This window comes from Humulus lupulus, chromosome 3 (assembly GCF_963169125.1).
Source record: "Humulus lupulus chromosome 3, drHumLupu1.1, whole genome shotgun sequence".
NCBI lineage: Eukaryota > Viridiplantae > Streptophyta > Magnoliopsida > Rosales > Cannabaceae > Humulus > Humulus lupulus.
The window spans coordinates 40,865,032-40,877,440 of NC_084795.1; positions in this window are offsets into that span (position 1 = coordinate 40,865,032).

The window sequence follows — 12,409 nt, forward strand, 5'->3', positions numbered from 1 at the left end:
AGGATTACCTTGTTGTCTTTCTGTGACTTGGAATCCAAGCTTAATCCTTGTAATTGTGTGCTTATCAATGGAAATCCGAACTCACCATCTGAGGAGCAGCTCAACGAGGACGTAGCCCAATATTGGGTGAACCTCGATAAAATCGTTGGTATTTTCTTTGCCTTGATTCCCTTTAAACTTTTTTGTTTCATTGAAAATACAAGTTTTACATGGTGATTTCTAGGCTGGGTTCGATAGGGCTAAGGGGTCTTTGAGTTTTTCAGTCTGCTAGGGTTTTGATGTGTTGAAAATGGAGATCGATTTTGTTTCTAAATATTTTTTAGATATTTGTTTTCAGTTCAATACTGTGTCGTATTGAGTTGTTTGACTTTCAGTCAAACAGGTAGGTGAAAGGTCTTTTATGACCTTGATACTACTGATTTGAAGTGTTTGTTGGTGTAGGGACTGTAAAGTAATTTCCTACAGTGGTATCAAAGCCAGGTTATGGCTAGAAGAAGCAACAAACATTCATATCAGGGGGGAAGACAACACAATCAAGGCTGGAAGGAGATAATCCAGCAGAGCCTATTCAAGAACCTGAAGGAGTACAAGAAGAATTTGTGGATATACCACTGATTGAACCTACTGAAATCTCTAATACTTTTCTTGATTTAGATTTAAATAATATGAGTAACTTTAAAGTTGATATTGATAAGTTTGATGGCTCAGGTGATTATAAGATTTGGAGAAGGAAGATTAGATCCTTATTGGCACAATAGAAATTACTAAGGGTCTTGGAGGATCCCATTGAGTGGCCTGTGAACACATCCAAGACTCAGCAAGAGGAATTTCTGGAAACAGCAATTGGAATCATAATATTCAATCTTTTAGATGCCATCATCAGATTAGTTGACAAAGAAGAGACTCCAGCCAAGATTTGGAAGAAGCTAGAGGAACAATTTCAGCAAAAATATCTAACTAACAAGATTTTTCTGAAGGAAAGAATTTTTGGCTTCAAGATGAGTCATTCAAGAACATTAGAATAGAATCTTGATGATTTCTTGAGAATGCACATTGAGCTTGCAAACTCAGGAGAGAATGAGGCTTTGAGTGATGAGAATCAAGCCATTATAATTCTAAATTCACTACCGGAGTCTTATAGGGAAGTAAAGAATGCTATCAAATATGGGAGGACTGAAATCACTTTAGATGAAGTCATTTCAACACTGAAATATCTAAAGACTTGGAGATAAAATCAGAGAAAAATGGAGGTTCAAATGGAGAGTTGAACTTAAGCCGAGGGAGACCAAGTCATAGAAAACCATGGCATTCAAGAGGAAGAAGTCAAAGCAGAGGGTCATTCAAAAATCACAGCAACCATGACAGGGGAAGATCTCAATTAAAAGGACCAAATGATCAAAAGGGTTGTTATCATTGTGGTAAACCTGGATACTACAAAAGGGACTGCTATTTATGGAAAAAGAATAAGAATAATAGGCATGAATGACAAGGAGAAGCTCAAAGTTCAGATCACCACTCATCTAAACATAAATCTGACTTTCAAAATGCTAACCTAAGTGATGGTTATGAAAATGGGGAAGTTTATTGTAATGCCCCGAAATCCCTAATGCGGTTTAATGACTGGATTAGTAGGCTAGGAGGGTCATAATTGTTTAATTATGCCATTAAATGATTATATGCATGTTTATGTGAATTATATTATAATATGATGTTAAATGCATGCATGTGAGTCCACATTTGATTATTAGGGCATTTTGGTAATTTGGCCCGTTGAGGGCATATTTGTGTATTTTGGTGCATATAGTAATTTATGGATGAGATCCCATTATTATGGGGATATATTCGAGCTATTCGGCATGAGACGGTCTTATATTGTAAATTAGCGGTTTTGTCATAACGGGGTCAATTATTGGGATATTGGATAATGGGAATGTTTATTTGATGATATATTGGGAGTTATTGAGATCATGAGGACATTCTGGGAGTTTTGACTATTTTGCCCCCGGGGAAGTTTTTGAGACCCCGAGCATTAGGTTTTATTTGAGGTTACTTAAGCCTGAAGTAGTCTGTCAGAAAGAACCGTACGTTTAAAGCATGTTCTCTCTCTCTCTCCCGTTAACCTTTGTGACGTTCGTGGCAATTTTGAAGAAATCTTGAGTTCTAGGAGTCGGAATCAAGCGAGGATCGAGGTATAGCGATCCTAGGAAAGATTAGAAGCTTCTTGACCGAAGGATTTAACGAGAAACAACCCAATCAAAGGTAATTCAAGCTTTAAGTTTTGAGTTTTAGAGTTTCTAAGCTTTGATTTGGATTTTGTGTATCAATGAGTTTTTGATTCGTTTGAGCCTCGGGATTTAATGATTTTGGATCATTGGGAAGTTTGGGAACTTTGATTTTTGGATTTGGAGATGTTTAGGTATGTTTTTGGAAGGTTTAAAATGGGAGAAAACATAGTTATGGCAGGTTTCCCAGGTGGGGCCGCAGCCCTGTTCTTAGGCGCTGTGGCCCAAGCTCGATGCTGAAGGAGGTGAGGTTTGTGTGTGTTGGGGGCCGCGACACTGATTAGTGGGCGCTGCGGCGCTTGCTCCTGGTGTGGTAGGGGGTCGCGACTCAAGATTCTAGGGCCGTGGCTCATGAAGGGTTTTGAGGCCAATTGGGTGTTTTGATCATGGGAACTCAGTTTTAGGCCTCGGGATCGTTCCTACTACCCGGATTAGTGGGATTCGATGTCTCAGAGGCTAGATCTTGGTTCAGGAACCTTTGCTATTCATTTTATTGATGGTGTCCCATATTTGGTTATGATTGGGTGACTGTTAAAGGACTTAAGGGTTGATCGTTCTCAAGGGTCATTCTTTTATTCATTCTCGCTTGAATCAGACGTAAGAAAACTGCACCCTGTGTATATGACATGCGTGGTTGTTAATGAGGCATGTTGAATGTTTAAATGTGGACATGGATTGAATATTCAATGCTTAGCAAATCTTGCTTATCTGTGAATAGCACTGATTACTCAGAAACGACATTGGTCGCGTATTACTGACCTGAGAGTCAGAAACGGCATAAGCGTCGTGAACGCAGAGCCGATAAAAGATTAGATCTAATCGATATCAGCGTTGAATGAGTCTAGGAGAATTAATGCTGGACCGACTCTAAGGTCGATGAAAATTATAAGCGCTTGACTAGTCTAGGACTAGTTACTCAGAGCCAGGGCCAAAGGCCTAGGTGACTGCTTGTCACGTGGCAAGGGAGCGGAATCCCATGGTTGTGACTCTATGGTCATGCGATAGGTTATATTGGTGACTAGTTCATTGAGCACCTATCTTGATAAGCTAGTGAAAGGATCACTTATTTGTAAGGCCCAGGTGACCCTATCGCCACATGGCTAATGGGAACGGAACCCACTTTAGTGACTTTTCCAATTGTCACTCCTCTATTTTTGATTGAAAGTCCTGAATGATTATTATGATCATTGTTGATATTATATTCATGCAATATTGTGTTTTCTTGCTGGGCTTTGGCTCATGGGTGCTATGTGGTGCAGGTAAAAGGAAAGAAAAACTCACCCAACCTTGAGTGGAGAGCTTAGGTGGTGTTGTGTACATATGCGGTCGCTTGACCACCACGGCCAAGGAGTTCTCAGAGGGACTAGGGGGTTTACCCTATTTTTGCCGCTTAGGTCGGCGGGTTGTAAATTTAAAACTGTAATGACCATTTTGAGTTGTAAATAACTTGTAAACATTTTTATGGGCCCATGAACAATTTTATGTTTTAAATAAAATATATCCTTTCCTTTTGATTGGTTTTCCACCTTACCCTATTAATAACACCTAGAGCACGTTTTTAACCAAAGAACTCGAGTAGCGAGTTAAATTCACGGTTCAACGTTCTCAGTAACTGTCCTGGGGTAACCAGGGCGTTACATTTATGTTGCTGCAACATCTTTCAAAGATGATTGGATACTAGACTTAGGTTGCACTTTTCATATGACTAATAACAAATCTTTATTAACTAATTTCAGAGATTCAAACAAAGAGAAAGTGATACTAGGAAATGACCAATATTGCAAAATTGAAGGCTCTGGAACCGTGGCTTTCAAGATGTTTGATGGTGTCACTAGATCCCTAGCTGGAGTAAGGTATGTCCCTGAACTATCTAGAAATTTAATTTCACTAAGTGTGCTTGATGACTTGAAAATAGAAAACAAAATAAAGGAAGGACAGATGAAACTATGCAAAGGATCAATGGTCATTATGAAAGGCTTAAAGAAGGAAGGCTTGTACTACCTAGTTGGAGAACCTATTGCTAAATGCCACAATACAGTAGCTGAACCACCTGAAGACTCTAAGGCTGTTTTATGGCATCGAAGGCTGGGACACATTAGTGAAAGAGGACTGCAAATAGTAAGTAACCAGCAGCTACTAGGGAAATATAAGGTGAGCAAAGTGGACTTTTGTGAATACTGTGTACTTGGAAAACACCACATACTCAAATTCAAAACAGGTACTCTCAAAACTAAATCTATTTTTGGAATATTTACATTCAGATTTGTGGGGTCCTGAGAAAACTAACACTCATGGGGGTAGTACCTATTTCATGTCTATTATAGATGACTAATCTAGGAAGGTTTGGGTATTTTTACTTAGACACAAAAGTGAGGCTTTTGAGAAATCTAGGCAGTGGAAAACCTTAATAGAAAACATCGCAAACAAAAAAAATCAAAACCTTACGAACAGATAACGGCCTAGAGTTTTGTAATAATGAATTTGACACATATTGTAAAGAGAATGGTATACAAAGACATAGAAATGTTAGGCTAACTCCCCAACAAAATGGAGTGGCTGAAAGAATGGATAGAACTATTCTAAACAAGGCAAGATGCATGTTGTTTAATTTTGGTTTGTTTAAAGAGTTTTGGGGAGAAGCTGTTATGACTGTTGGATTAGCTTATACATGATCTTTATTTATTTTCATGTATATCTAATATTAAACAAATTAATACGAGATAGCCTAAAACATGTTTCTAAAATTGAATTCAAAGAGAAACAAAGAATAGAATACTTACAGTATACGCAGCGGAATTAAGAGTCATTCCTTCAGTTTCTCTAACTCTTGTATCCTTTTGGTCGCAGAGTATTATCAAGAAACTGAACCGATCTTCTATTTTCTTCACAATCTTCCAATGTATCCTTAGAACCACCTAGACTGGTGTGGGCAATTCTCAACACATGAGATAGATATAGAGAGAAGAAGAGAAAATAACAAAGAGGCTTAGAAAATGACTTGTGTTTAGAGAGAATCTAAAACTATCAGAAAATCTGACTTGTAACTTATCAAACTTATGTTTTGACTTCTCTCTAAGCACTCTTTTTATAGACTCAATTAGAAAATTTAATTTAATTAAAAAATCAATAAAATAATAGCCATTTTGAAGCCCTAGGTCGAAATTATCATGGGCTATAGGCCCGTGAAATTTCCCATTTGATTATAATCCCATTGGACTTAAAATCAAGGCCTGTATTATTTTCTATTGATTTAATTAATTAAATAATTATTTAAATCCTTTATCAAATTAATTATTCATAATTTGAACCTTGATTTAAACTTATTTATTAATTTATATATCAATTTATCTTAATTAATAAATCTGCCATAATTTCTCTTTTCTTCTCAAAATTACACAACTCTGTGAAACTATCCAAAATTGACCTGGTCAACTTTGATAATTCTAATTGATGATTAAATCAATTAATTGAGACTATCTAGATGATTTTATCCAAGGTACAATGGGGACCATGGGCCTATGAAATCAATCTCCAATAAGTTATCATAAATCTAACAAATAAATTTACTAACTTATTAATTCCTCGTGACTCCACTATAGACTCGGAATTGCACTCTTGAATTCATAGAACGCTCTATAACAAATATAGATACACTCTTAATTATCCATTGTTACAACCATAATTGTCACTCAATCCTCTATAGACGGTCTACAATGAGATAGGACTAAAATACCGTTTTACCCCTCATTGTATTTTATCCTTAAAACACTTAGTTCCTTGTAAATGATATTTCAGTAAACTAATTTAATTAATGAAATGAGATCTCTATCATTTAACACCTTGAACCAAACTAAAAGGAAACCATTGTTTCACTTCTTCATCAGAAGCTATAGATGTCCATATCTATGATCAACACTCCCACTCAATTATACTACCGAGTTCCCAAGATGTAAGTATAGGCTAGTCCGTAGGGTAAGCTGGTAACGAACAAGTCAAAGAACTTGTTATCCAAAAAACTGGCATAGATGACGTGGCAAGTGATTCCTGGACACGTGGCTGACACTTGGAGGAACTCTGCTAGGATATCGACCATAAGGCACATTATAAGCAGTAGGCGGCCTAGTCTTACCTGCGACCAGTCTGGTCGATGGTTCCGCATGCAACATGATGTTTCTATAAAGATCTTTGTAAATCCTGAAATTGACTCCCACAATCTCCTGAGTATCCGATTATTTAGGAGAGAATATCTGTAACAAATTCATGTAATCCCCCTTGAGCCTATAAATAGAGAAAGATAGCTCAAGGAAGGGACTTTTGGCTTTCGAATTATTTAAGACTAGAGTAATTCTATCTGAGATATTGTATTGTTCTTCAGAGGGTAGTGAAACTCATTGAACCCTAGTTCTTTGATCACTCCTTTGACTCTCACATCAATAACAATCTAAGTGGACGTAGGTTATTACCAGATTCTGGGGCCGAACCACTATAAAATATCGTGTTCTTATTATTTTCGTCATCACGTTCTTTTCAACGCATTCAATCCACATCAAGCGTATTTTGACTCTGTGTCAGTTACCCAAAATCAGGGTCACAATCAGTTAGAATACTAACCACTCAGAATTGAGATTGAATTGACCTATGGTCAACTATATGATATGACTAGAATAGATAATAATAGTATGTTTACTTATCTTATCAACTGTCAATATCGGTTCTGTCCGATGTAACAAGTACATCCGATCTTATCTACTTTGCTAATGTTCTGGAAAGAACATAACACTGTAATGTGTAAGTAGATCATATCGTAGATTGGCAAGTCAGTATAAATCCTGTGCACTGACTCATCTTAGGACTAACTTATTTTGAACATATAATCATATTTATATTCCACTGTGATTACGTCACTATAAATAAGATTAGCTATATGCTCAGGATTTAATAGAAGTTTATATTAAACAAATAATCATGAAAATAAAACATGTGAGCAAAGTGATTAACTAAGTCAAAAAATGATTTCTATTCTTTTATTGATAATAAAATGAGATTACAAAGAATTTGGGTTTTAATTAGGGCATAAAACCCCAACAATGATAGCTGCCTATTTAATAAATAGGTGTCCGTCTAGTGCTATAGAGTTTAAAACTCCCGAAGAAAGGTGGTCGGGTAAACAGCCAGATTTTTCAAACCTTAAAATATTTGGTTGTGCAGCCTATGCACGCCAAAGTGTTGGGAAATTAGAATGTAGGACTGTTAAATGTATTTTTCTAGGTTATCCTGAAGGGATTAAAGGCTATAGATTATGGCTGAAAGAAAAAGGGGGTTTTAAAGCTATCATAAGTCGTGATGTCATTTTAAAAGAAAATATATTTCCTTGTTTATCTAATACTAGCCCTGTAGGTACTCAAACTAGTACTAACCCTGCAGGAACTATAAGTTTAAATCCAGAAAATTCAGACCAAATAGAGGAACAAGCACAAGATATAAATCATGTGGAACCGATTACGCACCAACCTGAACCAGATATGGTTCAGGTGGAACCTATTGAGGAGGAGAATCAAAGAATAGAACCTGAAGAACCTCAACAAATTGAAAATCTGGCAGATTATCAGCTAACCCGAGATAGAGAGAAGAGGATTCCGAAGCTTAACTTGAAATACAGCTTCAACATATGGAATGAAGACCTAGCCTATGATTTTATGAGTAACCTAGAAACTGACCCAGAAGGACCACAAAGTTATGAAGAAGCTATAAAGGGTGATAAGGCAGACAATTGGGTACAAGCCATGAAGGATGAGATGAAGTCACTACAAAAGAACCAGACTTGGAAATTGGTACCTAAACCTAAAGGAAAAAGTATAATAGACTGCAAATGGTTATGCAAACTAAAGGAAGGAAGAACCTATAAGGTACAAGGCTAGATTGGTTGCTAAAGGCTTTACACAGAAAGAAGGAATATACTTTACAGAAATTTTTTCACCATTGGTATTATACAAAACTATTAGGATTATTCTATCACTAGCAAATCAGTTTAACATGGAAATAGACCAGATGGATGTGACCATTGCTTTTCTACGTGGGGAATTAGAGGAAGACATCTATATGCAACAACCTAAGGGTTTTGAGGTCAAGAGGAAGGAAGATCATGTATGCAAACTGATTAAGTCCTTGTATGGACTTAAACAGTCACTTAGGCAATGGAACAAAAAATTTGATGCATTTATGATGAAGCTAGGGTTCACTAGAAGCTGCTATGATACTTGCCTATATTTCAAAGGTACTAAGGTGAATGAGGTTGATAGACCCAAAACGGGTATGTTTAAAAATTTATAAATCGCAAGCGCACGAATCGTTCATATAGAATAGTGATCGTGTAAGCAAGGATGTCGAACCCCAAGGAGTTGTCTAAAATCGAAAAGAGAAAACTATTTTAAATCAAAAGTAATAAGTTCTAATCTAGCTCCAAAGATTGACGAGTTTTAATATTATGAACATAAAATAAAAGATTGAAAAATAAAGCTATTTAAGAGAATAAAAATAAAGCAATAATGAGTTGACAATAAGTGTTAAAAGAAAAGATTATTAAGATACTAGAATCCACAAAATGTAAGTTTAATAATATTTATTAGTATATTGATTCCCAAGTTTTAGTGATAGTTAAAATAATTCAAACTATCATTTTCCAAAAAGATTTATAATTTTAAGCACAAATTACTTATAAAAAGATAGGATTTTTCTTCACTTTTCAAAATTATAATTTCAAAGCATTTAGTGTAAATCAATCTAATGAAATAACAAATAAATCAATGAACATTATTTATAAGGCAAAACATAATATTTTTGCTCTAAGCATGGATGTGTACAATTTAATGACACATCTTACACAAAGAATATTATGTTTATGCACTAATGAAGAACAAAGTGTAAATATGTTCTAACAATCTAAAATACAAGATATTTAAGATGAAAGAAATATATGAAGAAGAAAAACCCATAAACTTTGTTGCATTACAAGGGAAATCAACATATACATAAATATTACCTAGTTACAAGTTGCTTCATCATGATCTTAATAATCTTATGAAAAAGATTAGAAGCACATAACTAGAGTAGAAATTACAAAATAAAAGACATACATACTTGCAAAATGCTCTTGAAAAACCCAAAATGGAAGAGAGGATGGTAGAGAGAAAATGGGAGAAAGGAAGATAGTAACAAAAAATTAAGCACCCTAAAATGGTCTTGAAACTCCATATTTATAGCCAAAATGAGATTATTAAAATAATCAATTTAAATTAATTAAATTGATTAGATTAATAAAATAAAATAAATATGGTATGTAGAGGTAAATTATAGGGTGTAATGATGATGTTGTGGTGAAAAATGTGTAGACAAAAGGGTAAAAAGTTGGCAATTTTGTCATAGGGGACAAAATGCAAAATGATGGGCTCAAGAGGTGCTGTATGGCAGTAATAGGCGGCTGGGGAGCTTTGGGGCCTGCTGGGCGAGCTGGGGACTTGGGTCGGTTGGGCTGGGCAAGAGGATAGGCCCACGGTTGGCCTTGCAAGGGAGGAATTGGTGCTGGGAAAGGCAGCTTGGAAGAGCTTGCTGCTGGGTCACGATTGAAGCAACTGTATGCATAAATGATTGGCAGCTGACGAAGGACTTGGTGGAGAAATGGCCAGGCTAAGATGTGATGAGCAAATGGGCGTACGGCTGGGAGGAAGAGACTTGAGTTGGCTGGGCTGAATGGAGTGCTGAACGTGGGCCTGGGCTTGGTGGGCTGGTGGCTGACTTGGGCCTTTGCTAAAAAACATCAACTTTTCTTTCAACTCTAACATTTTTTCCTCTAAGAGCAATTAAAATGCAACAATTTATCTACAAAATAAGTAAACATTAAATTAGAATAAAATATTTTCAATTGTAAAACAACTCATATTAAGTCCATGAAAATATTAATTAAAATTTAATTTATTTTGGCAATTAAGTTCAATAAAATCACATTTTTTTTAACTTATAATCTAACAACACAAATTTCAAATAATTAACTATAACATATTATAATAAAATATCTATAAAAACATATAAAAATCTAGAAAACTACAATAAGACTAATAAATTAAAAATTACACAAAAACTTAATAAGTTAATTAAAAACTCAAGAACTAAGCAACAATTAGCATATAAAATATAGTAAAATAACTCTAATTTGTAGAGTTATCACACCCCCAAACTTAAAGTTTTGCTAGTCCTCAAACAAAAGAAAAATTAAAATACACATATTTTTTTTTATTGGTGATATAAAAATGATTTTCTCAAAAATTGCACAATGAAAATAAATCTCAGAAATTATTATGAATAAAAGTTAAGCTTATGTAATTAATTAAATTGTCAATTTTGCTCTTAGAAAATAGGTTTTCATTAAAATTAATTTTCACTTAAACTTATAGGAAATAAGAATGTTTTTGTTATGAAAAATGTAATTTTTGTTACAAGCAAAATTGACCCTATAATTAAAAACAAAGCTTAAAAATTATTCATATTTTAAAGAGAATTAATTTCAAACTCAATCAGAATTTTTATCATTGAAAATGAAAAATATCACCAAATTTTTTTTTTTTTGAATTTTTAAAAAATTAACAAAACAACAACATATAAATAATTTTTTTTTCAAACAAACATAAATAACATAAATAAAACACAAAACATTAAAAACAATGCAAAGCATAAACACAATAAAACTCGATACCCCAAAACTTAATTTAAGCATTGTCCTCAATGTGTTAAAATATAAATATAAATTAAAATTGACAAGAGTGTAGAGTTTAGAATGGTCGTACCTCGATATTGTGCATCGCGAAGAGAGAAAAAGATACAACTAACAAAAATTAAATCACACATGAAACAACAATACAAATAAAACACAAGTTATCAAGATCAAAATAGGAATCAAAGAGCATGGTAAATAGGGTCCTCAAGGAGGATTTCATCCACTTCATCAGTTTTTAATTCTAAAAATGGTTTTAATTTTTGCCCATTAACTTTAAATATATCACTATTTTTAGGATTTTCAATTTCAATAGCTCCATGTGGAAAAACAATACGAACAATGTAAGGACCGGACCACTTAGAGCGTAACTTTCCCAGGAATAAATGCAAACGAGAGTTGTATAAAAGGACTTTCTGACCTGGAGAAAAATCTTTTCTCAAAATATTTTTGTCATGGTAAAATTTCATACGATCCTTATACTTTTTTGAATAGTTATATGCATCATTCCTAATTTCGTCTAGTTCATTTAGTTGAAGCTTTTGTTTCTCACCTGCTTTGTCTAAAGAAAAGTTTAACTGCTTAATTGCCCAAAAGGCTCTATGTTCTAACTCAACAGGTAAGTGGCACGCCTTCCCATACACAAGTCTGTAGGGTGACATGCCAATGAGTGTTTTGTACGCGGTACGATACGCCCATAATGCATCAGTGAGTCTTAAGGACCAATCTTTTCTAGTTGGATTCACAGTTTTTTCTAAAATGTGCTTAACTTCCCTATTAGACACTTCAACTTGACCACTAGTTTGTGGGTGATATGGTGTTGAGACTTTATGTGTAATGCCATATTGTTTCATCAAATGTTCAAATGGCTTATTACAAAAGTGTGTACCGTTATCACTAATTATAGCACGTGGTGAACCAAAACGGGAAAATATATTTTCTTTCAAAAATTGAAACACAACTTTGTGGTCATTAGTGTGGCATGAAAAAGGAGATCGATTTTGTTTCTGAATATTTTTGAGATATTTGTTTTCAGTTCAATACTGTGTCGTATTGAGTTGTTTGACTTTCAGTCAAACAGGTAGGTGAAAGGTCTTTTATGACCTTGATACTACTGACTTGAAGCGTTTGTTGGTGCAGGGACTGTAAAGTAATTTCCTACCGTTGTATATTATTTTAGGTATTTGTATATGTGAATTTTTAAGTATTGGATATCTTTTGATTGCTTGATGAAAGTTTTAGCCGATATTTATGAAGGTGGCTGGCATTTATGGAGGTTGTGATGTTGGTTACTGATTAAATAAAAAATTATTATCCTGAAAAAAAAAATTATTTCCAAAACTATATAATTCATAATTAAAAG